Below are 25,895 nucleotides of genomic sequence, written 5' to 3' on the forward strand. Positions count from 1 at the left end.
AACGGGAGCATCATAGCCATTAACAACATATACCCATGATTGAAAATCACGCGCTTGAAGAAAAGCTCTTATAACAATTTTCTACGATAATTAATTAGAGTCATCGAAGACTGGTGGTACGTTAATAGAGATAGCACCTCTGTCCATAGAGTCAGATCGCTACAAACACAGACTTATAAGGTCTTAAACGTGTTTGCCTGCTCTGATACCAATTGAAAAAGAGGAGGTCTAACAATCACACCCAATATTTCGCTTAGCAATCTGTATGGACAAACTCCAATATACTTTCTAAAGAATCAACTAGACAGTCAGACTCGATCTAGATAAAAACTATATCAAAGAGTTTATATCTCAATCTCTTGATTTGATATATACTCAAGCAAATAGAAATCTGCGAGTCTTTATCAAATAATAGAGAGATAACTTGGATGGTACCAAAGACCAATATCCAAGTGTCAATCAATTTAAATCAACAACCAAAGTTCGGATATTCTAATTGATTGAACAATGCACAAATTGTGATATTTCAATTATATAACAAAATATAATGTGGAAAAGAACTAACACAGACACCAGAATTTTGTTAATGAGGAAACCCCAAATGCAGAAAAACATCGGGACCTAGTCCAGATTGAACACACATTGTATTAAGCCGTTGCAGACACTAGCCTACTCCAAACTAACTTCGGTCTGGACTGTAGTTGAACCCCAATTAATCTCACACTGATACAAGGTACAGTTATGCTCCGACGTCTCTGATCCCAGAAGGATACTACGTACTTGATTCCCTTAGATGATCTCACCCACAACTAAGAGTTGATACGACCCAAAGTCAAAGACTTTAATAAACAAATCTGTATCACACAGAAAAGTATATGGTTTTACATAAATCCGTCTCCACGAATATACCTACAAGTTTTGTTCCGTCTTTTGATAATCAAGGTGAACATGAACCAATTGATAATCCGGATTTATATTCCCGAAGAACAGCCTAGTGTTATCAATCACCTCACAGTAGTCTTAATCTAACGCAGCGAAAAAAGACATTGTAGAATCACAAACGATGAGATGAAGATGTTTGTGATTACTTTTTATCTTGACTATCGGATATAGATATCTCAAGCCAACTATTACAATTGTACTCGTACGATAGAAACAGCAAGATATGATCACACAACTACGATAAAGTAATATCGGTCTAGCTTCACAATCCTAATGAAGTCTTTAAGTCGTTAACCTGGTTTAGAAGAAGAAACCAAAGGTTAAAGGAGAATCGACTCTAGCTTAGCACATAATGTATGGGGATTAGGTTTCCTAGTTTCTAGCGTTCTCTGTTATATAGTCTTTCAAATCAGGGTTGCAATCAATGTTAGCTATGTAACAAAGCATTCAATATTCACCGTTAGATGAAATCCTGATTAGATTCAAGCTAATATTTATCAACCGTTAGATCGAAAACATATCTTGCTATACACAAATGAAATGCACGTTTCTAGGCTTGTGTAACCGTACCCAAACTTCTACATTAGTTGGTTCAACAATAGTTAATCAGATGGTTAGCCATATGATCACTTTCATATCAACCATATTCTTCTTCACCATAACTAGTTCAAATGACTCAAATGAATTAGTTAGAGAGTTGTTCAATTGCAAGGAAATATCATGTACTACACAAGACACAATTGAAGCAAAAACGATTTGATTCACTTGAATTGGTTCATGAACTATATATCCACGGTTTGCAGTTGCATTCCTTAGTTAATATAAATAAGTTCACAAGCATCATTTTTAGATATAACCTAGTCAAGTTCGAGGACTGGTTTCACGGACTTAAGTTCCCGGATGGAGTTTACAAACTCCAGCAGAAATTCTCGGGTTTGAGAAATTTTCCAGTTCGTGGAATGAGTTTGCGGACTTAGCTCACGCACTACTCCGGTTCACTTGATAAACAAAGTTCGCAACTTTCGGTTCAAGGAATAAGGACTTGTACATATATGTGTTTCCACAACAATGCTTATATCCTCCAATGGTTATATAATCTAAACTCTCATTTCAATCATTGAAACATTCTCAGAGGATGTTATATAGTTGTTATTCACAAACCATTTTTCGTCAGAGCAATTTTCAAAGTGATTGAAACATAACATGACCTTCGTCACTAGGTAAAGATGAACTTGGCTAAAGAGAAAGCTTACCAACACATATTTCGAGAAATGGATAGGCGAGATAAACTCGGCTCGAAATACCAAATGTGTATAATCTAAGTCTATATAGTAAAACGACTTTTGTCTCAAGATATGAGATAAATATACTTTTGAGTGATAGATAAGTTCAAGTCTCCACATACCTTTTAGTCGATGAAGATCCACCAGTTCCTTGAGTAGTCCTTCGTCTTGTATGATGATTGCCATAGAGTTCTTGAGCTCAACACTTTCTATCCTAGTCCGAGACCTTAGCTATAGTAGACTAGAAATCAAGACTTGTAGTTTTGATCACTAACATTGACAAACTGCTTGAGATAGCAACGTATGCGAGTTCGACCGAGCAATGCTCAACATCTCCCCCTTTGTCAATTTTAGTGACAAAACTATCAATACATATGGAATACAAAAATATATAAATAAACTTTTTATAGCTCCTATTCAACATGCCTAATCTTCAACATTACTCGAATCTTCGTCACTTCCAAGTACTCCAATGATCCCAAAGGTTGTAAGTTTAGCATCATCGTTGTTGAAAATCCGTAGCTATAACAACGAGAAAACAAGAGTTTCAATCATTGTCATATAATGTCATAATATCATTGCACAACGTCACAGTTCAATTGTATCACATTTTAAGAATACTATGGTGATATGTATCCCCCCCCCCCTAGTCAATACTCCATCTCACATGGAAACCACTCCCCCTTACATAATGATCCTAAAACCATATGTATTTGTAGTGTGAACTACATGTTAATTCTCGCCCTTTTTGTCAATAAATTGGCAAAGGTACATGAACGGGATCCTAATGAAATTTCCAAAAGAGATATTTCATGACAAAAAAAAGCATATATCGTCTTGTTTATATGCAATCATAAATCCGAAGCTAAATGCATTCATCAAGGAGTTTAAAGATACAAGACACCCTATAATATTCCACGGCCGCACTCCCCACAAAGATTTGGCAATTACAACAGTTCAATTAAGAACACTCCCCCATAGAATGTCATTCCCGAAAGAACAACAAGAGCGGACTTAATTTCAAAAAGAGAAAGAAGGATTTCTTTGGACATAACAAATCACATACGAGTATGAATTTGAAACCAAAATATTCAATTAAATTAACCATAAGAGAACTCATGATTAATTTAATCAACATACTCAACATAAGTAAACTTATGGAGACTTAAAAAAAACTCAGTTAGATTAATCGCAAGAAAACCCATAATTAATTTAATCGAAATACACAACTAAACTAATCACAAAAGTAATCAATTTAATTGGTCATGCTCGACACAAAGTATCTCATGGAACAACAACTGTCAAAAATGACTCGGTCGATAAAGCTCAACATAAGACACCTTATGGAACAACAAAGTATGTACACAAAAATTATGGATCGGAGATCGACCTTATACCGTGGAATAAGAAAGGACATTATATATTCCATCACCATTTGCACAATGACATTCAATAGACATAATCCTTGAACACAAAAGATTTTAACATATCTTCCATCAAAATTGACATAATAGGATTAACTTTTGTATTGTCAAAGTCAATTCATTCTTTCATCAATACATGCATATCAACTCATGAACGACTTTACTTTTGACAAAGTATGATACAATCAAGTTCACGGACATAAACACATATCTCATAACACATATTTCAATATATAAACCATAAAGATTAATACTGCAAAAATCATCTTCCAAACAAATTTAGAGTTTAAACCAATAATCTAAACATGAAGATGAAAAAGTTGGACATAGCTTTGTGTAATCACAATAGTGGCTATTCCAAACTCTAGTTATTCTTCTAATAAAACAAGAAAAATAGAATATTTACTGGGAAATAAGACCTTTGAAGGATTTTTTATCGTCCCCGAACTCCTTGTTGTCAACATCCATTGGAACATAAGGTTCATTAAGGTAGGAGTTTATATCAATAAAACCTTCTTGGCTGATGTTGTAGAACCAAGGGCCTTCTGAATTCATGAGTCTTATACAAACGCCTTTTTTGTGAGTCCCCTTTCGCATGTCCTTCAACACTTGAGAACATCAGAAAACTTTTGAGAATTTTAAGAACGGCTCTCGGCTTACTCACATTCCTTCTTTTCCTTTTCAATGTTGGATATAATAGAGATTTTTATTTTTTCTTCATGATTGATGGCTTAACAATCATATTAGCATCTTTTCCATCAGAAGATATCATGCTTGGAGTATCCATAAATGTATGGGTTTGTGAGAGGAAATCACAATTTTCTCAACAAGTAGTCTTGAGATAAAAAGAGGTTACATTGAAGGAAAAAGGAATGTAGGATTTCGAATCCTTTAAACAGGTTCGTACACGACCAACTCACGACCCTATGAAGAGTAGAATTGTCGATAATAACCCTCCTTTATTGATAGACAGGAATTCCTAAAACTTGGGAAAAACTTTTCCTAAACCATGAGAGGTACAAAATCATTGTCTCTTTTGATCAGGCACATGAGACAAGATTTCAAAAACAACACAATCAAGTTGTATTGTGGTGAACAACAATTTGTCCACCATTTCCCTCTTGTGAGGAATCTACAAACCTCTGTCTATCAAAACGACTTGACCATACTTTCTTCTCTAATGGTCTTGGTTTATCCTTGGAAACTAACTTCTTAGACGAAGATAAAATCCTATATACCTCAGCGGTCTTCTGAGCAAGTTTAAGCTTCCTTTCTAAATGATTTGCTCTTCGTTGAAGTTTGTTGATGTGCCTTAGTTGGTGTTTGTATTTGTAACACCTTGAAAGTTCATGACCCTTTAGAGAACAATAAGAACACGTCAAGCTAGGATAAAAGTCAGGCTTTTAAGATGTGCATGCAGCTAGGCATATAGTGGAACCTGAAACATTAAAACATAATTTCCAAAGAAAGGGTCAACTTTATCTTCCAGATTAGTTGGATTATCTTCTGAAAGTATATCAAGATTGATGTATGTATTGTTACAATTATTAAAATCAATATTTTCACCAAGAAGTGCAACACTTGATTTCTCGTCTTCATTAGACTCATAGTTGTCAGACATTTCATCAAGAGTTGCAACAAAACCTTTGTTCCCGATGTATTTTCTACGATTTGGACACTCGTTTGCAAAATGGTGTGTGTAATTTTGGTTGGTCAGTTTGACCATACAAAATTTTCTCAAGGAAACATTTGTTGAGTTGTTACTCCAAACTACTTTTTAGTGCCTTACCAATCGGGTCCTAATTTTCACACGTACGGTTCACACACTTCGAATCCTTTTCCCATACGGATATGAATCTTGTTCCAGAACGTACTTGAACCGACTCTGGTCCACCGTTTGACACAATAAAAGAGGGAAGAACCTCTTCGTTTTCTTCCCCCTCTTCTTCATCTATTTTGTTCGTGTAAGAAGAAGAAAAACCACCAGTTCACGAACACTCCTTCTCCTTCAACTCATTTCATCACCTTTTTGTGTTTGGTTTTATTTACTGAACTCAGGAGAAGCTCGTGTACGTTGGGTCAAGAACTGTTTTCGTTTTTGTCAACGTTTTGGAATTTCACCATTAACAATTGTTCACGAACCAAGTAAGTTTCTCAACTCTTCCTTGAGAATTCATATTCAACAATGGCACATAGGAGAACTAGTCATGCCGGGAGTTCAAGTGGTCATGCTGGGGATAATTCCTTCTACGACCCCAGTATCCGTGCCAGGTTTACTAACCCTGCTGCTCGTGCTCTCTATTTGAGTTGTTGATGGTGGTTTTTAGCTTAGGGTTAAAATCGTAAAACCTTACATCTGACATGACGTCACTACAACCACTAGCGCATTTATTGAATCATTCAACATACCTACGATAAGAATTCTCAGGGTACCTTTTTTTTATATACATGTGTCATGTTCCACGTCAGAACCCTTAGTATTGACCGACATCATCTTCGTACATATCAAACCCTAATTCTAATGCTACCGCGCCAAGGCATGCCAACCATGCCAGCCACATCTCCGCGCCAAGGCATGCCAACCATGCCAGCCGCACCACTATGCCCACTACAAAAAATCTGAGAAAAGGCCACTAAAATCTGGCAACTACCGCAAAAAATTAGTTTCCAAAGGCTTTCGAAACTAGTTAAAGGCAACTAATAGTTCCTACATACTTAGGAAACAAGTTGTCCGCAACTACTGGTTTTATTAGTTTCTGAACTCTTTCGCAACAATCATATGCCAACGACATGGGATGCGCTAGTAGCCTAATGCTTCCGCAACTAGGTAAGGGCAACTGCTAGTTCCTGAATGCTTCGGCAACATGTTAATGGCAACTCCAGTTTCCGTTAGTTTCCAAAATCCTTAGCAACAAATCTAGGCAAACTACATAAAATACGCTTGTAGCCTAATGCTTCAGGAACTAAGCAAAGGCAACTGGTAGAACTGCTAGTTTCTAAATATTTCGTAATAGTTTAATCACAACTACTGGTTTTCATTAGCAAAGGCAACTGGTAGAACTGCTAGTTTTCATTAGTTTCTAAACCCAAAACAAGTAGATTATGTGATGACTTGATATCCAACCGTGCGGTATTGTGGGTGTAAGTTTAAGTCATCAATCATCCTCAATAATGTTCCAGATTTGTAAGTAAGCTTTGTGCTGTCTTTTTAACTATCAGATCACTTTTTCACTGACCTTAACTTGATGAATTATGGAAGAAGTAGTGCAAATTGCTACTATCACAAATGCACAATTAAAATGAATACTAGATAAGAAGCTCAACTAGTTCTAACTCGAATAATATAAAGTACCTTAACAATGAGTTCATACAGATGTAAAAAGAGTGTTATAAATAACACAACTCCAAATTAACAAATGTTAGACCTACGAGAAAGTTAACATCCAACAATTTGCTCATCAAAAGCTTTTCTTAATGAACCACTTACTGTCTTGTGCTTATATAATTCAATAGTGCTAGTCAACTGTGCACTATACAACCTGGGAATAACAGGGTGTTGGTATCTTCCACCAGCTTCGCCAATCCCCCATTGTGTCTAATTTCATGAACCTGATAAGTAAGAGTATCATCTTCAACATTAGCATCTATATATACCTGATACACACTAGGTGTTGCTCTCTCTTGATGAACATAATTAGAAGTGCTAGCAGCTAGCCGGCTCCGAATGAAACATCCGTTAGATGCAAGTAGGATACACCACTTGCAAGTGACAAGACACTTTGTTCCCATGGCTTTCTCATCACTTGCTAGTGAAAGAAGACAGAAATCTGCTAGAACGAATCAAGATTCAACAAAACAAAACTGAAACCTTAGACTTAACCCAGTGAAACTTAATAAGAAGATATAGAGTTTGAAAATTAGTTGCGTAGCAGTTCCAACCTAGCACCTTCTGTGATCACTATACCTTGACCTTGAGATGCTGAAACAATTTCATTCATATTTTAATTTGCATTGATGACCGTTTTCAAATTTATTGACGTAACAACTACTGGAGGAAATCCATGGTAGATTTTGCGGAAGAAGAAATCCTCACATCCTTTAGAGTATCAACAATAACCTCGGATATACTCCAGCCTACCTAGACAAAAGTTAATTACCTCAACATGTGATTGCTAATAGCGACTCAAATCACTAGGTAATAAGAATGTGTGGCGAGCATGAATTTGAAAAGCTCACCTTCTGAGAATCTTGATGGATGGTATTCTTTGAAATTTATAACCAAGAAGGTCGATAGAAAATGCTCCAGGGCAGTGCAGAAAAAACAGCGGTCAATTTCCTTCTCCATGCATCAGGCAAATTAATATATATCCAACTAAAAAAAATCAAGAAACTCCAAATCTATAAAAATAAGTTTTCGATGTATTTGATGTACGCCATTGAGTTTAAGTAAATGTATCCAGAAAAGGACAAGAGCCGGAATGCATTCCATTTGATAATGACATCTACAATTACATCCTTCATCCTAGAAATGTTGATACCTAGTGGGATTTGACTCCACAAATAAAACTGTTTACATTAGCTTCACTAAATCGAGAAATAACATGCATAGTTAACCACAAATATATTCAAAGTGTGGGATACCGAAAAGCACTATACTTCTTATATGAATCCACATGGTACTAAACTAATTTACCTGCAATGAGTTCCCGTCAAAGCAGAAAAATGCTCTCCCTTGAGATCTGTAGGAAGTGGTGGATCCTGAATTTTTTCAATTCATACATAAAAAATTAGAGACTGCAAATTTCAACTTAAGACTATGTAAGCTTGTTAGTGTTAGTGATACTATATTTTAGTTGAACCAGATTTTTACTAGAAAATGTCCCAACAATTTACATATAAATATTTTTGAAGATCTTTTGATCCCTCAAAAAGCATATTTTCAGAAAATAAGCGCCGGCGTAAATTGGCACCAAAGATGGCGTCATAGGTAGTTTAAAATATTGGACTGCTCAGCGAGTTTAATAAACAATGAACTTGACTAAGGTAGCATCTTAAGTTGTCAGCAATGAACAACAGCTTCTCAAGAACTTATTTTACCAATTATTGCTTCTCTTTTAACCTTTTGTTAGATTTCTCTCCATTAACTTTCATACTGTGATCCAACTGCTTATAAAGCATACCTTGAATGGGAAAGTTATCATAGAACATAATGCTCCTCTAGAGGTATGTCTGATCGCTCAAACGCATAATTTCTCTGCGAATTATACAAAGATTATTGTTCAGTAATTTTTCAAAAAACAAACCTGGGAAAAAGTTGTGCACAACTTAAGTATAATACATCAAATTATCAATTGAAACAATTGAATGTAACACACCTTAACATCATCCCCATGATAAGATTAATCAAAAAAGGGTTTCATAAATGAGTAAAAATGACATACCCAAGAAATAGCTAGTGTAGCTAACAAAAATCAATATCGAGATTTTGATAATTTCACTTTTGTACTGGAGATCAGAAATCTTTAGTTACACACAAATTTTGCAGTTCAAAACTGGAAATTATTACATGTAAATAAACCAGAACTGCAGCTTGGTCAGCACTACAACTACTGTTGAGAAAGCAATCCATAACATTTCTTAAGTGAGACATTATCTCAAACAGGTAATGCATATCAAAATCATGATTAAGAAGATTAGCCCAAACAAGGGGAAAAGAAAGGCAACAAGAAAATTACCCTAAACTGGTGATTAATTCAGCTGCTGATGGATACCCAAACAATCCAAATCCTTCAAACGAACCAATACTCACGCCTAATTGCAACAAAATGAAAACCCAATTAGGCTTTAGATCAACACAAGACTTAATAGATTTGGTACCACAGTTAAGACATATCTTGGTACCTGCTAATGCAAAAGGTGAACTGATTTTGTGGGTGAAGGAAGTTTATTTCTTAATCACACATAAGATACTCCACGACTAGTTGAAAGATGGGGCACCTGTAGATTGAAAAAATAAAATTAAACAAAAGGGGTTAGATTAAGACAATGAATTATTGAAACCAATATCTTATTTTGCTGAGAAAAAAAGAAAAAGAAACTTACATGAGATTGATAGGAAGGAGAAGTAAACCAGAGCAAACAGAACACTCATTCTCACAATGCTAGAAAATCAGGGCAACTACCATGACTTCCCGGAGAAGAGTTTGTTCTCCTTCTCAAACTGAAAAATCAATCCAAAATGTAGGTTTGTTTACAATATAAAAAATAAAGCTACAGAGGAACAACATACTCAAATTTCAAAACAAAAAACCGACCATAAAAAAAGCAATAGCAGTGGTTCTAACTCCTCAATGGACATTAGAAGAGAAACTCAATTACTCATTCAACTTGTAAGGAAAAAAAATGAAGGAAATACCCAAACTTCAATTGAATAACCAGAAACTAACTCTTCACCGATCATTAGAGTTGAAATCAGTCAGAAAATTCACCTCTATAACAAAATACACTTCACAAAACCGCAATTTCCCCTATTAAATCAAAATCCGAAATAAAAAGCGCTTAATTCAAAAACCCACTGAGTATGAGATGTAGAAAACAGGAAAGGAAGAATAAGATCTACAAAGATTTTTAATCCTAATACTGAAATCTCTAATTTTAACAGAGATTTGTAGAAACCTTAAATCCAAAATCTCTAATTTTAACAGAAATTAGTAGAAACCCTAGCTCCAAAATCTGTAATTTTAACAAACATTTGTAGAAACCTAACTCCAAAATCTCTAATTTCAACAGAGATTTGTACAATCCCTGACTTTGATTTGATATAAGGGACGGGAAAAAAAATCATAACTTTGAAACCTGATATTTCAACTCAAAAATAATTATTCATCATTGTTGAAGATATAGATGGATACTGAAAGAAAAACTAGGAATCTCACCTATTTCGCCTTACTAGAGTTCTATTTCTCTGTTAGGTTTTGATGGCTAGGTCGATTTGGATTTTCAATTTAGAAAGCGAAGTGTAAAACAGAAACTCGGAAAAATAAGGGTAAGAAATGTATATATAATCGAACCACAATTGGGGCGCGAATTTTGGATTTCAACCCAAATTTTTGGCGCACACTAAATGGTTAGAGCGCCAATCTTTTTCCATCTCAACCCAATTTTGGGCGCGAACCAACAAGGAAGGCGCGCAAAATTGCCGTGGTAATCCGTAAGACTTTGTAAACTTGCATTTATAATCGTTGGATTAGATGCTCTTAGCTTTCTATTGGTAAAATAAACAACTTAGAGGATCTTAGTCTTTAGAGCTTCTCCAATGGTCATGTGGTCAGCTTCATATGTGACATTATGGGAAGACATCCTTTAACCCATATTTCGTCCATCTTCCCTAAATATGAGGGACAAAAATGATATTTCTCCAATCCATTTGGATTTTGGCTCTTTCTTTGTCTAGCTGTAGTTTTTTTTTTCTGCTCAATTTTATTCGATAAAGAAAAAAAAATTGTTGTTCTAGCTCAATTCCTTCCACCATATTTCCCCTTTCACCTATACCCATTTCTGTAGTTACATCTCAAGCACAACAAAATAAAAAACTAACAGATGCAATCAATAGCTCATCCCTTGTAGCTGTTACAAAAAAAAAAAAACATTTTAGAACTTCGAAAAAATGGTCTTAGACAGAGTAGTATACAACCAGCTGGAATTAAAAAAAGTAAACAGATGCTATCGGGTTCACCCTAACACCAATAGAATAAGTTCATCCTTGGTGATGTTACTGTCTGATTTCTATGCATCATAAAAACGGAGAACATTGGAATTAACTCACAAAACATGATTTATTAGAGAAGAGTTACTGATAATAAAAAGAAATCATCGTTCCCAATTGATTTGCATCAGATACGAGAAAGGGGAAGAAAAGTTTTTCGGTTAATACGAGAAAGGAAAACAATTCTCGTTAATCTATATTTGATTTTGATTAAAAATCATTTTAATAAATCAAATTTATTTTTAACATAAAAAACGCTGATTAGGATGGATACAAATCCTCTTAGCGAACCTCTGAAATAGGTTGAGTTATAGGATATCTACATAAAGACATGCCAAGTCATCTCCATATTAGTTGAAGAAGTTAGGGTTGGAGAAAGATTTTAGGAAATATGGTTGTGTATCTTATGTGGCTGAAAAGACATTTCCCTCACACACATCCCATTGGAGAAGCTTTTATCTTTTTTCTGAGTTATGCAATTTTGTGTGACCTACCATTTTCTCAAATTTTTTAATTTTTTGATCCTATTGCCTAATTTTATGAAAATTTGAGAACGAAAGTGAGAATAAATGTTGCATTCAAGATTTTTGATTCCTAAGATTTTGAATGAAATCAATTTAGGAAAATTTGGTGTAGATGGAAAAATTTGGACAAACGGGAAAATGACTATTTCAAAAGAAAAGTTCATACTAGGAGGAAAACGGTAATTTTAAAATTATGGGTGAATTATTATTTTCACGACATTTCATGAAAAATAGTCATTTTGGGTTGAACAAAACTAAAATCACAAATGTTCAAAGACTAGTGCGTAAAAGGGAAATATGAAAATGAAGCTCAACCCTCATTCCTAGAAGAAAAACTTAACCCTAGCTTCATTCCCCGCCTCAAAGAGACGATTCGGTGGCCAAACTCAATTTTCACGAGAGAGGCTAGAAGCCGTGATTCCAAGCACATTCACGCGAGATACTAGTGGTCACGAAACTCTAAAAAAAAAACTAATCAAACTATCAATACAAAATTTTTACCAAATTGACAGACCCCAAAACCAAATTAACATAACACGAACCTGATTCCCAACAGAAAAAAATAGAAGCACAAATCAAAGAGAACCTATTACATTTTTCAAATATGAATTCGCAGTGCGGGTTCGAATATGAACTCGCATCCCCATGACAATTGGATTAATAAAATATGACAGTGTCTAACTATAGAATTTAACCATAGTTATCGCCCGGTTTGTTAGTGAACTGCAATATCTTTACTAGATTTTTCGTATACTAACTACTACTTCCATAAATTCAAGGTTCTTTTGAAGAAAAAAACTGAAACAAATTCATGGTTCATTTATAATGTACATGTGAACTTATGTTCTTTAGAGCTTAGAATTCATGTCTCGTCAAATCTTATCTGAAAACATAAACGCTTTTGTTTATTTTATAAACTTATATTATAGTATAAATTAGTAACATGAACTGTAATCTTTGTGATTCAAGTGTTGTTCTCAATCGTGTTTGTTACGTGGTTTCTTATGAACCAAATCTTTTTTGGTGCTAAAAAAAATGAAAGCAGTCGATCAATAGTAAGAAGTATAGATAAACTTATGAAAATGAAACCAGTCAGATTGATCTAAGAAGTAGTTGGAGTTAGTAATATATGAAAAATTCGATAAAGATACCTACTTCACAAAATATCCGGGTAGATAACTATGGTTAATCACATAGATAACAAGTAACGATTAACCTAGTAGAAAGGAAATGGATGGAATATTGATTAAAATGAGTACTTATGTCAAGAGATATTGTGTAAGCTTGGTAGATAACAAGTAAAATGAGTGTGGCCGATAAACATTTCGGTGAAATAGGTGGATCTCCAAAGAAACCAATGAAATGCGAGTGTAATTTAGTTAGGCGTCTTTATAATTCGTTAAAATATTGACCCAACTCAGGAATTTCTTCGATCTCATTGGATATGCTTAGATATGTGCATAAATCAATTCCAAGACAAGATTATACTACTTTGTGATATGTTCAATCTCACAGTATGTACATAGAAATCTATTATTATTAGAAATCTATAATTATTAGAAGTCGACTTCATACAACTCTATTATTTTAAATATCTATCATATAATTTGAAAAGAAAGAGAAAACCTAAATATCTTTCTTTCTGTTTTTTTCTTTCTTATCCTCTCATCCTGGTATATGTTTCTCCCTTAACCTCACTCGGAAAAGCTAAAAATGATAAATAAGGACCCTACCTCGACATTATTTTTTTTCCCAGTCTAAACTCATCAAACTTAACAAAATTGAGACCGATAAGAAAATCAATAAATATGGATTCATTGTATGGATTAGACCACCAAAGTGTACACACATGTGTCACCTTGAGTGAGTTGAACCAATGTTGACTATCACTATTGAAATCCGGGTGGAAATGAGTGAGGTCGGCCAACGTTTTATGTGTTTGATGGATAATCAGAGAAGCCAAATATCATTCGGATATTACCTCACTCCATAATTTATATAAATATTTACCTGACTCAGTAATTTATTCGATCTCGTAGGATACGCTTATAGATTTAGCTAACGCGCAACATTTAGCGGCGAAGCCAGAGATTTGCCTAAGGGGAGGAAAAGCTAGTTAAGCGTAGGTAAAAGGCAAAAAAATAGGCTTGGGATGTGCAAAAAAGGGCTTAGGACAAACAATTTTGGGCTTGGGAGCCAGCCCGTCCGGGTAGGCAACTGCCTACCCTTGCCATGGGTTGGCTCCACTGGCAACACTAAATGAGCTCAAGATATAGTATCTAGGTGGATGTAGCTAACTGGTGAGATTGAATAATGTTGAAAGATATGGACGCGCTTGATAAAGATGGATAATTTTTGGATCTCCATATGAATCTCGATAAGAATTAAATCGATTATATTGTTCAGACTTGATACTCATTTTTCTGATTCTTTTCTTTTTCACCGAATTCGTTTTCATTCCCATATATTATTCAGAATTTCAAACAGTCAAAGGTCGATAACAACTCTCGAGTTCACTTTTTCCCAAGATTCTCAATTATCTGATTGTAGATAATAATTGAGATTTTCGGTCTAACATGGATTGTTTTTTGTAATACCATCACCCAATATTTTTATCAGTGAGCCACTCTTATATCGACAATTGTACCTTTTAAATACAATAAAAAAATCCTTAGTTTTTTTTTATAACTAATTTTCCCATGTACCACTAAAGTGTGAGGCATGTGCTGTGAAACACGTCCAAGTGAGGAAAGGCATCCAATGATCGTTTAATATGTTTACACGTGGTTGTAAAATAACCATCAAATCTTCCTCAACCAATCAAGTAGGCGTCAGAGCTGTATAATCATCCAACCTGCTACACCGTATGAGGCCCTTAGTGATATAATCACCCATAACATAACCTAATTTCTTCAATACCCCATTTTTGCGTCGCTTCCTCACATCTCTTTACATCTTCTCTTCTCTTCGTCTTTTGAGATTCGTTGAGGGTTAATGGTTTTTGTTGAAGTGGAAGATTAAATTCATTGAGGGTACTAGTTGAAGTGAAGAAAACGAAGGAGATTTAAGGGTTTCTGTTATTTAGGGATTGTTTTGAAGAACTGAAATTATTGGAGCGATTTCGGTTTGTTTCAAAACCCTAAATCCACATAGGAGTTTAAGGATTTACAAGATAGAACACCTCCACCAAAGCTAAGTCCATTTACTGGTTGTCTTTTGATTGATTTTGATGGGTTAAGTCTCATTTACTAGTTGTCATTTGATTTATTCTAATTTAATTTAGATGGAATTTCTTGATTTTGTAGATAACAAAATGAAGTCTGAGGTAAAGCGTTTTGAATCAATTGGTGAAGTTGCGGATTCCTTGTAAATCTGCATCTCTTCACTGTGTATGTTTAGGATCCTTATTTTTTCATGAGTTAGGGTTTTGAAGATTTACTCTAATTAGATTTATGTGAATTTAACATTTTTATATGTACTTTGTATGATCCAATAGCTATTTTTTTGTGGTTTCTACTAGATTTTTTAGCAAGCTTTTTGTAGGTTCCTAATTTTGTTTGTTTACTTTCTTTTGATCCGTTATCTCAAAATAGTGTTGTTGTAAATGAAATTGAATCTTGTCTATTCACTCTCATGTAATGCTAGTTAGTTATTAAATCTTTATTATGTGAGTGTATCATCTAGGTTTTGTTTGAAAATTTTCCACTGTTTTGCTTTAAACTAGTATCAGCTAGTGTTGGTTTCCAGATACTAGTAGTATCTCTTTTAATCACCATTATTAGGCTCATAATAAGCTTTATAGACTCATCCGCTTCTTTATTCATCATATTAGCCTCGCAATAATTGAAATGGTTCTTACATGATTTTGGTAGCCTTAGTTATAGTTTTTGGATTTGAGTTCACTGGAACTTTAATGAACAATGGACAAGCTTGGTTGTAATACTTCAATGCATTTTTCATGAAGTTAAATTTAAGTATGCTCTTAACTCTTAAGTTGATGTGTTCATAAGGAAGGCTTATTAGTATGTGGGTGATTTTATCTTTTTGTGCTGATTTAAGTCACATGTTTAATTGTTTTTGTGGATTTTCTTATGGTGTAGTTCTCACTTGGCTTGGGTACTTAGTTACCAGTGGCGGAGCTAGAAAATGAATGTTGGCGTGACTTGAACAAATTGGCTTGATTTGGGCTGGCTTAAGCCTATTGTTTAGCCTTGATTTTTTTTAACAGCACTGTAAAATGTAAAAAAAAAAATTGGAAGCCAGCCCAAGCCACTATATAGTTCCGCCCTTGTTAGTTACATGTGTAAATCTTTTGGTATAATTGTTACATGTTATGTAGTGCTGATGTGCAACTTGTTTTGGTACATAGTTCTTAGAGTGTTTGTAAATATATATTGTGTACATTTTGATTGCAAGCATATCGAAATCATCATAACTTAGTTACCTTTGACGTTTGAAATTTTGTGTTGGTTTCCCTATGCTAAATTTCTTTTTAATCACCGTTATTAGGTTCATAATAAGTTTTCTGTAGACTCATATGTTCATGTATCCAATATATTAGCCTCACATTTATTGAAATCGTCTCACACTTGAGCCTTAATTGTTGTTTTGTTTCTAATTGTCAAGTAAATTCGAATGTGCTATTTTGTATACATAGTTGTCTTCCAATGTAATCGGATATTGACTTGTTGTCCTTGCCATAGATTGCTAAGATAACCTGATAAAAAATTATTCACTGGATACCACCATTTCATCTGATCCTCTTTTTTGTGTGGCTTTTGTTTTGTAGTGCATCTCTCGGGAAGGACCATTTGCTCGAGCTGACCAAGGATTGTGATCAGTGTTATGTTTTGTTTTTTTTTGTTTTTTCTCTTCTTTTATGATATGCTTAATGTCATCTTCTATCTATATTTTGGTGTAATAGAAATGATAAATGTATTATTAACTATAAACAAATAAGAAAATACTTTTCGGAATTTTTTATTTAGCTTTATTTCTGTTATTCATTTAATTATTATTTTTTTGTTAATACTTATATACTCCCCATTGCTCGAAATCTGCCATGTTTGACCAATTAATTTTATATTAATGCTGGTTTAGTCCCAAAGCACTGGTTTCCGCAAAATTTTCATTGGTCCAAGTGTTTGACTACCAATTAATGGGTTTGACCACCGGTTAATTGTATTAATTAATGCTGGTTTTGTCCCAACGTCTGACACTGATATCCACAAAGTTTCATTCGTCCAAGTGTTTGACCAGTTAAACTCATTGGTCTAAATATGGCAATTGATAATTGGTCTAAATGTGGCAGCTACAAAGCATGACGTTTGGCAACTGCATGTACTCGCTTCAAATCCTAAAGCAACCCAAAGTATGTTGTTGATGACTTAGTTGTTGAATGATTTAGGAACCATATGGAAACTTCAAACTTCGATTGTTGAATAATTCGACAACTATCTGCTAACTACAACCTAGCTGCTTTAGTCTATTGCAATTACGAAAGCACCATATTTGGCCACTATCAAATTAAGTGCTAAATAAATTCACAACAGATATAAGCTTAGTTTCCATAATGTTTGGCAACTACCTGTCACCTACAAAAATTTAGTTGTTAGATTATTTGGCAAGTGACTAGCAACTACAAAAACTAGTGGGTCCAGTCTATGGCATTTAACAAACAGCCTATTTGGCTACTACAAATTAAGTTGCCAATAGTGCACATAGCAACTAGGCAGTTGTAGTAGTTGCGTTTACATTTCGAAACAACCCATACGGAAACTTAAGCTCCGCAACTACCACAAGTTGTCCTTTTTTTTGGCAACTCAAATCTCGTATTAGGTAACTAAACTCGTATGGTTGCTAATGCTCAGGTTTTTTGTAGTGGCCAATGGCAAACCATGCCAGCCACATCTACCGCGCCAAGGAATGCCAACCATGCTAGCCGCACCATGCGCCAATGGCATGCCAAACCCTTGGCCCCACCATGCCAAGCTAACCGCACCTTGCCTTGGCCCCAACCATGCTAGTCGCACCATGCGCCAATGGCATGCCAAACCCTTGGCCCCACCATGCCAAGCCAACCGCGCCTTGACTTGGCCCAACCATGATAACCGCACCATGCGCCAATGGTATGCCAAACCCTTGGCCCCACCATGCCAAGCCAACCGCACCTTGCCTTGACCCCAACCATGCTAGCCGCACCATGCGCCAATGACATGCCAAACCCTTGGACCCGCCATGCCAAGCCAACCGCTCCTTGCCTTGGCCCCAACCATGCTAGCCGCACCATGCGCCAATGGCATGCCAAACCCTTGGCCCCACCATGCCAAGCCAACCGCACCTTTCCTTGGCCCCACCATACCAAGCCGTCCGTACCAAACCCTTGGCCCCACTATGCCAAGCCATCCGCGCCGTTGGCCTTGGCCCCACCATGCCGTCTTTCCTTATGCGGCTACCAAAACGAAGGTGTGCGACGATCAACGGCCACCCTTCCATCCTGGATGCAAATCCTAGCCGTCCAAGGTCGCCAAACAACGCATAGTAACCTTTGGCCCCAAACCCTAGCTTTGGCCACTCCAAACCGCGCCAAGGCATGCCATGCCACATGTGCCAATGGCATGCCAACCACCTTGCCGCGCCATACCATGCAGGCCTTCCCTATGTGGCTACCAAAACGAAGGCCTGCAATAATCAACGACCACTTTTTCATCTAAGATGCAGATCTTAGCCGTCCAAGGTTACCAGCTAACGCATGGCAACCTTTGGCCCTAGTTTGGTCGCGCCTAAACAAAGACAAAACCCTAACTTTTGGCCGCGCCTAAACTGGGACATATTAAAGCCATACTGATCATACTTTCATGCCACTGGATAGCAAACGAAAGGTTACAATAATCAACGGCTACCTTCCTCTTAAGATGCAAAATCTCTACCGTTGAAGGTCACCACCGAGCCGGCAAGTCTCCCAAGCTCAACTTGCCAGAAAACAACAAAATGCTACATGTTTTCCACGAAAATACTCGAGACATCAACACATGTCACAAACTGGGGGATGCTCATTGGGTATTGGTTTGGCGGTTTACAGTGTCCGGTGTATACTACGCTCGTTATTAGAAAGTGTCATAAGGATGAGGCGGTTAGTAAATACAGGGAGTAATGGTGAGACAATTTCTTTTATGGAACATCAATTCCAAGCATTACCGGTTACCACCTCCTCCCATTTACTCACCCGTTTTTCATTTCTTAATGAGACCAGAGTACGTTTCACTTCGACTTGTATAAATAGACATTACCTATTTCCACCGAACAACAGGTTCTGGTCAGGTGCATACAATAATCAGAAACGTTTTCTAGCTTTCTCATCTGGTAGCTTCCTACTTTCTGATACAAGTCACAAAACAACTACTCTTCCAGAATCAACTATTCTGGTCTCAACACTCTCCTCGCTTCCCTCCCCAAAACCAACCCTTCTCCTCCACTTTGTGACCGAAGCAAGTCTGGAACGACCTTTTCTTGGTTTAGGCCGGACTTGTACATATTGATCTCTTGAATATAAAGTACACCCTTGCAGTACATTGTTTAGGGTTTAGATTTGTTTCTCACCCACATTACACGAAATTACCGAAACCAGCAGAAACTATTTTCATCCTCAAATAATTGGCGACCATAGTGGGAGATTGGTCTTTCGGTTACAATGTCAATTTTCAATCCTTGATCTCATACTTCGACCCAGACGTCAGGACGGTAGAGGCAAACGATCCGCTCAGGGATCGACGACTCAGCTGCCAGACGACCCGATACGATCCGCTCAGGGATCGACGACTCAGTTACCAGACGACTCGATTACCAGTCATGACACGACAAGGAGTGAATGGGGACTTCCCAGAGGTTAAAATCAAACGATCCGCTCAGGGATTGACGACTCGATTATCAAGTGACTCAGGGACGACTTGGGACTTTCCACAATTGCGGTGCTTCTCACAAAACTCGAACTTGCACCTGACTCATTTTTCGTTAGTAGATCCAAAAAACCGAGTAAGTCTTGCCTGGACAAAATAAATGGTTTACTATTTCAAGTTTTCACGGGAATGATAAAATTGATAGCCATGTTATGTTTCATCCCATGTCATCTACCGACACGCAATGTTCACGGTTCTATATCTTCCCTGGGATGTTTGTGTCACTTACAATCATAACCAAAAACGGCATCATCCTAAAACAGTTCATCTCGAATAATAATCCAAAACCCTCACAGGTAACACTTGTCTATCAACCCAAAAATCCAGAAAATCAAAACCATAAAGCCAGGTGTTTCATTTTCCTTTCAAAAAATAAACAACGAAACAGAAGAATTTTAGAAGACAGGAGTGCATTAAAAGGAAGCCATTCAACTGTGTTTTGCTCTTCTCTAAGAAGGCGTCCTTCGTCATTTGGAGGACCACCTATTTCAGATCCAACTCTTTGGATAGCCTTTCGACCTCCGCTTCTTGTTGTTTGACCACGTCCGCAGAAGGACCTTCGGTCACCTTGGCCTGCAACTTTTAGATCTCAGAGAAACCCTAACGCCTAGTTCCTCGTGGAATCAGTTACCTACCCGTACGTACCTACTTTTCATAATAACGATTTCCAATCACTGTTCATGAGGTAGCCGACACTACTACAGTGATATTCAAAGAGAAGAACAATATTTCTACAGATTCATGGAAGGAATACCTATGGCTAGGATTTTCCCCAAAACAAGAAAACAAATTGAAAGAGAAACGCTAGAGTACATAGCTGGAATACGCTTTCCCACTTTATTGCTACCGCGCTACCGCTAACACCAGGACGTGAGAACAAAAATACGAGATAAAAAGGAGAGCCAACCCCTTTCATACGCATAACAATTTTGTAATTTGAATAAGGAAATGATTTCCTATTTGAGCTACGTATGGAAAGAGGCAACTGGGCCCGCAAGAACAAGTCCGCGCCATGCCAAGCCAGCGTCGTGCCAAGCCAACAGTCAGCGCCATGCCCAGCCAACAGTCTGCACCATACCAAATCCAAGCCAGCGTCCACACCAAGCCAGCGTCCATTCCAAGCCGATCCAGCGCTAACAGCTTGCATCTTTTCAGCGCCATCAACTTGCATCCTTCCAGCGGCGCCTTTTGAACGCCCAGTAGAAGGGAATCAGCAATCTAATTTCATCACACGTAAAAATCAGAAACGACTTCTCCAAAATCGAAGCAAAGAAAATCAGCAACCCCCCTGAGTTCACAAAGACTCTCTTCCTGTCAGGAGCTGCATGATTTCCGGGGACTTCGCCCACAAAATCGTGCAGTCTATGATGAAAAATTATGTGAGATTCTGTAGGTGCAGCGTCAAGACATATTCGCAGCCCTCAACTTCACTGCATCAGGGAAGCAGCTGTTTCCAACCAGATAAGCCTTTCCCAAACCCCAACCTCTCCTGGAAAGCACGATTGATAGATGGAACTGGGGACTCCTAACCATTGTTCGCTTGAAGGGTGTCCAGTTTGACAACATAGTGATTAACGTAGACGCTCCGCTTCAACATTCGCTCCAACAGCCGCTTCACTTCAACGTCCTCTATCAGCGGCTCCGCTTCAACGTTCGTTCCGACAGCTGCTCCGCTTCAACGTTATCTCCATAAGCTGCTCCAGAATCCGAAGCATCAGCGTTTGGCTCCTTAAGTTTCAATATCCTTTCCAAGAGCCGAAGCTACTTCAACGCCGTTTCTTTATGCAAAGGGTCGTACCACCACGCTCCCTATGTCAAGAATCATGATCACATCCAGCCAACCTTCATAGTCATGACCATATTTTGATCCATCTCGCCAAAACTCGTGATCATGGACATTTTACTCGCTTACGCGTCCAACCAATCCCTTTACGTCCATGGATGCCCATACAATTCCAGCCAACCTACTTTGTTACCACGACAATGTAGTCTCTTCTGATAACATCTGCTACCAAGAATTGTTGCCGCTCATTTGTTGATACCAGCCAGAGATTCACCACAGCAGTAATCACTACAAAAGTAACATGTACTCCTACATATTTTAAGTTCCACGTGGAAGAAGTAACAAAATCACCAGTACGAACGCACGATGGTGATGTATTTATCATGGTCAACCCACTGACCATACAAGATGGAAACATGTAAACCATACTTGGGGACTGAGGATATACACGGAATCCCTTCACTGTCAAATCTCAGAAGACACGTTCAACCAAAAGGTCATAGCCACAACAAGGTCATCTACTCTTCAAGGGTGCAGCGCAAGAAAATAATCACTTATCTGTCCAGAAGACGCCTTCAACACCTTACAAGGCCGCGGAGGATCCCAATCCTGCTTAGAGGAAAACAACTTCAGAAACTGAAGAAAAATGCGACTGGGGACTGCTCATCGCAGTCCATCCCTACGACCATCAAAGACTCATGAGATAACTCCAGAGGCGCGTCTGAAACATTTTCTTGAAGAAACAGAGGGGTCCATGATAAACAACATAACTCTCTCATTCCTACCACTTCACTATCAAGGATATTTCATCATGTGATATTCTGATCACCCCAGCGTCACATCCAGAAGAGTACGGTAATCTTATATCAAATCCCGTGGACGTGGACTCAAGGCGATGCAATGAAAGTAGGCTACACATGGGGATTACCAACATGGGACGCTTTCACTCCCCTCAACCAGGTTATTTCTGATTTCAATATCATCATTGTCGAAGTTTTACGAGCCACAGGAATTTCTCAACATGAAGCCGTACATGTGCATCGAAGACTCCAAATGCACGCCACAAAGATACATTCACATATTCGGCCAAGCCATCGGATCTAACAGAAGCATAATTGGGGACTGCTCACCACATTCCATTCCACACGATAGTCCAAGATTCGGAAGATGGTTCGAAGGATGACACTTGGAACCAAGTCCTTGAAGACTTGATAGTAGCACATCGCCAACGAAACGTCTAACAACTCATTTATTTCATCCAGTGTCTCCGGAAGATTTCGACCAATACAAGCATCCACAACATATTGTCATCGCCATCAGAGGGTCCAGGCACTGAACAACCTAAAATCAAGGATGGACCGAAAACGCAACCGCATCCATCCATCCTAAGAATGCAATGAAGTTTGATAAATTTTGGAATCTACTGGAGAGACACTGCAGACGAAAGCACGGATCCGGACGAGCAACAGAAAACAGAAGAAGGTCAATATCTCTTTTCATGCGGACGGATTTTTTAGAGTTTGAACAAAATAAAGATTCCTTCTTGCTCCATGAAACGGATAACTGGGCGCGACTATGCCACCACGGGCTCGCAACATCCCACCAGAGTTCTTCCTGAATTTTATTGTCGAGCTGTTTTCACCTCCCGAACCAGATCAAAACCTAAATATTTCCTCGTGAGGAGATAGGAAATTCTTTTCCGTTCAGAATGGAGGGGCGTACCATCAAAATCCGAGTTCGTACGAGAATTCTACAGCAATTCTAGTAAGGGGCGCTAATTAGGGTTGCAGCATGCTAAAAACTGAAGCAAGTTGTTACCTTCCCGAAGCCCGTCGTCACCTTCCCAGGGAACTGAAGCAAGTTGTTATCTTCCTGAAGCCAGTCGTCACCTTCCTAGGGAACTGAAGCAAGTTGTTACCTTCCCGAAGCCTGTCGTCACCTTCCCAGGGAACTGAAGCAAGTTGTTATCTTCCCGAAGCCAGTCGTCACCTTCCCAGGGAAGTGAAGCAAGTTGTTATCTTCCCAAAGCAAGTCATCATCTTCCCACGGAACTAAAGAAAGCTGCTATCCTTCCACGGGCCCGCAATTCTTCCTGAATTTTACTGTAGAGCTGTTTTCACCTCCCGAACGAGCTCAAAACCTAACTATTCCCGGGATTGGAGATAGGAAATTCTTTTCCGTTCATAATGGAGGGGCGGACCGTCAAAATCCGAATTCGTACGAGAATTCTACAGCGATTCTAGTAAAGGGAGCTAATTAGGGTTTTGACATGCCAAACCCTAATTCAAACAAAGTTTCCATCATCCCATGAAACTGAAGCCGGTCGCCATCCTTCCACGAAACTTAAGCCAGTCGTCATCCTTCCAAGGAACTCAAGCTAGCTCCACTCCAAGTCGAGCAGCGCAAGCAGCTCCATTTCAAGACGACCAATGCTGACGGCTCCCATTCCAAGCCGACCAACGCCTGCGGCTCCCATTCCAAGTCGACCAACGCCTGCGACTCCCATTCCAAGCCGACCAACTCCTACGGCTCCCATTCCAAGCCGACCAACGCCTGCGTCTCCCATTCCAATCCAACCAATGTCTGCGGCTCCCATTCCAAGCCGACCAACGCCAGCGGATCCGCTCAAGACGCACCAACACCGACAACTCGCTAATCCAGCACCTACGCGTTCCCTAGCCCAGCCAAGATGACACGTGACCAAGCCAAGCCGACAGTCTGCATCTCAAGCAGCAACCGCCTCTACCATTTCAAGGTCTAGCCAGCAACACCACGAGTAGAATTTACGCAAGGATGCCAACACAAGAATCACGAATTCTCCTTACCTCTCGAAAAAGGTTAGTCGGGTCTTCCTGACCATCTTTTCATGACTTTCCATTTTGATTTTGTCCTGGCATGTCACCATCTTATGCTTACCTCGCAAAAATGCTCCTGTTCTGAGATAAGCAGGGGACTTAATGTTGATGGTGGTTTTTAGCTTAGGTTTAAAATCATAAACCTTACATATGACATGACGTCACTACAACCACTAGCGCATTTATTGAATCATTCAACATACCTACGATAAGAATTACCAGGGTACCTTTTTTTTATATACATGTGTCATGTTCCACGGCAGAACCCTTAGTATTGACCGACATCATCTTCGTACATACCAAACCCTAATTCTCATGCTACCGCGCCAAGGCATGCCAGCCGCACCACTGTGCCAATGACAACCATGCCAGCCACATCTCCGCGACAAGGCATGCCAACCATGCCAGCCGCACCACTGTGACAATAGCAAACCATGCCAGCCATGTCTACCGCGCCAAGTCATGACAACCATGCCAGTCGCACCATGCGCCAATGGCATGCCAAACCCTTGGCCCCACCATGCCAAGCCAACCGCACCTTGCCTTGGCCCCAACCATGCTAGCCGCACCATGCGCCAATGGCATGCCAAACCCTTGGCCCCACCATGCCAAGCCAACCGCGCCTTGCCTTGGCCCAACCATGCTAGCCGCACCATGCGCCAATGGAATGCCAAATCTTGCCCCACCATGCCAAGCCAACCGCACCTTTCCTTGACCCCAACCATGCTAGCCGCACCATGCGCCAATGGAATGCCAAATCATTTGCCCCACCATGCCAAGCCAACTGCGCCTTGTGATGAGTCCTAAAAAGTGCATATTTCTATATATTTTTCTTGGCATTTAACTCATCTTTTGTGCATTAATTCTACATTTTATCCCATATTCTGTATTTTCATTGTTTTCAAGAATAAATATTTTTCTTACTTAATTTTGCATTTTTAGGTAATAAATAAAGTCTGGATAACTTGCGGAGCGGAAAAGAGCTGAAGAGTGGTGAAAAGCCGGAAGGAATTACACAAGGAAGCCGCGAAGAATGTTGTGCACAAGACCAAAAGGCTAGAAGTGGGCTTGAAGAGGAAGAAATTGTTCTTAAAGAAGAAATGGGCTCAGAATTATCCCAAGCCCAACTTATCTCCCAAACCAAAACCCAAATCCATAACCCACTTCTCATGTAGCCGTCAGATTGGATCCATATCATCATCCAACGGTCGCCTCCTCTTCGTGCATCAAAGTCTGAATTTCCTGACCAACACTACAACACCTAACTCCATCTCACGCCGTTAGTTTCGTTGTATCTCTTCATCCGACGGTCGCTGAAGGCTATGTTTCATCTTATCGTTGGATGCATTTCAGATGTATCGATC

At 38.4% G+C, this 25,895-nt stretch overlaps 1 long non-coding RNA gene across 4 annotated transcripts; it reads right to left on the bottom strand.

The window, feature by feature from the left end:
* Window positions 1-6,949: 6,949 nt before the first annotated feature.
* On the bottom strand, window positions 6,950-10,666 carry LOC113303863. 4 transcript variants are annotated; one of them, XR_003337819.1, is made up of 8 exons: window positions 10,585-10,666; window positions 9,752-9,869; window positions 9,551-9,646; window positions 9,385-9,460; window positions 8,830-8,903; window positions 8,343-8,407; window positions 7,886-8,021; window positions 6,950-7,783 (listed from the first exon to the last, which is right to left on the bottom strand). It is a non-coding gene; the product is annotated as an uncharacterized LOC113303863 (long non-coding RNA). The 4 variants fall into 4 exon arrangements; XR_003337818.1 differs by having other exon boundaries at window positions 6,950-7,476; window positions 7,614-7,783; window positions 7,886-8,407; XR_003337816.1 differs by having other exon boundaries at window positions 7,886-8,407.
* Between the last annotated feature and the right edge of the window lie 15,229 nt (window positions 10,667-25,895).

The sequence above is a fragment of the Papaver somniferum genome, chromosome 8 (genome assembly GCF_003573695.1).
Source record: "Papaver somniferum cultivar HN1 chromosome 8, ASM357369v1, whole genome shotgun sequence".
Taxonomy (NCBI): domain Eukaryota; kingdom Viridiplantae; phylum Streptophyta; class Magnoliopsida; order Ranunculales; family Papaveraceae; genus Papaver; species Papaver somniferum.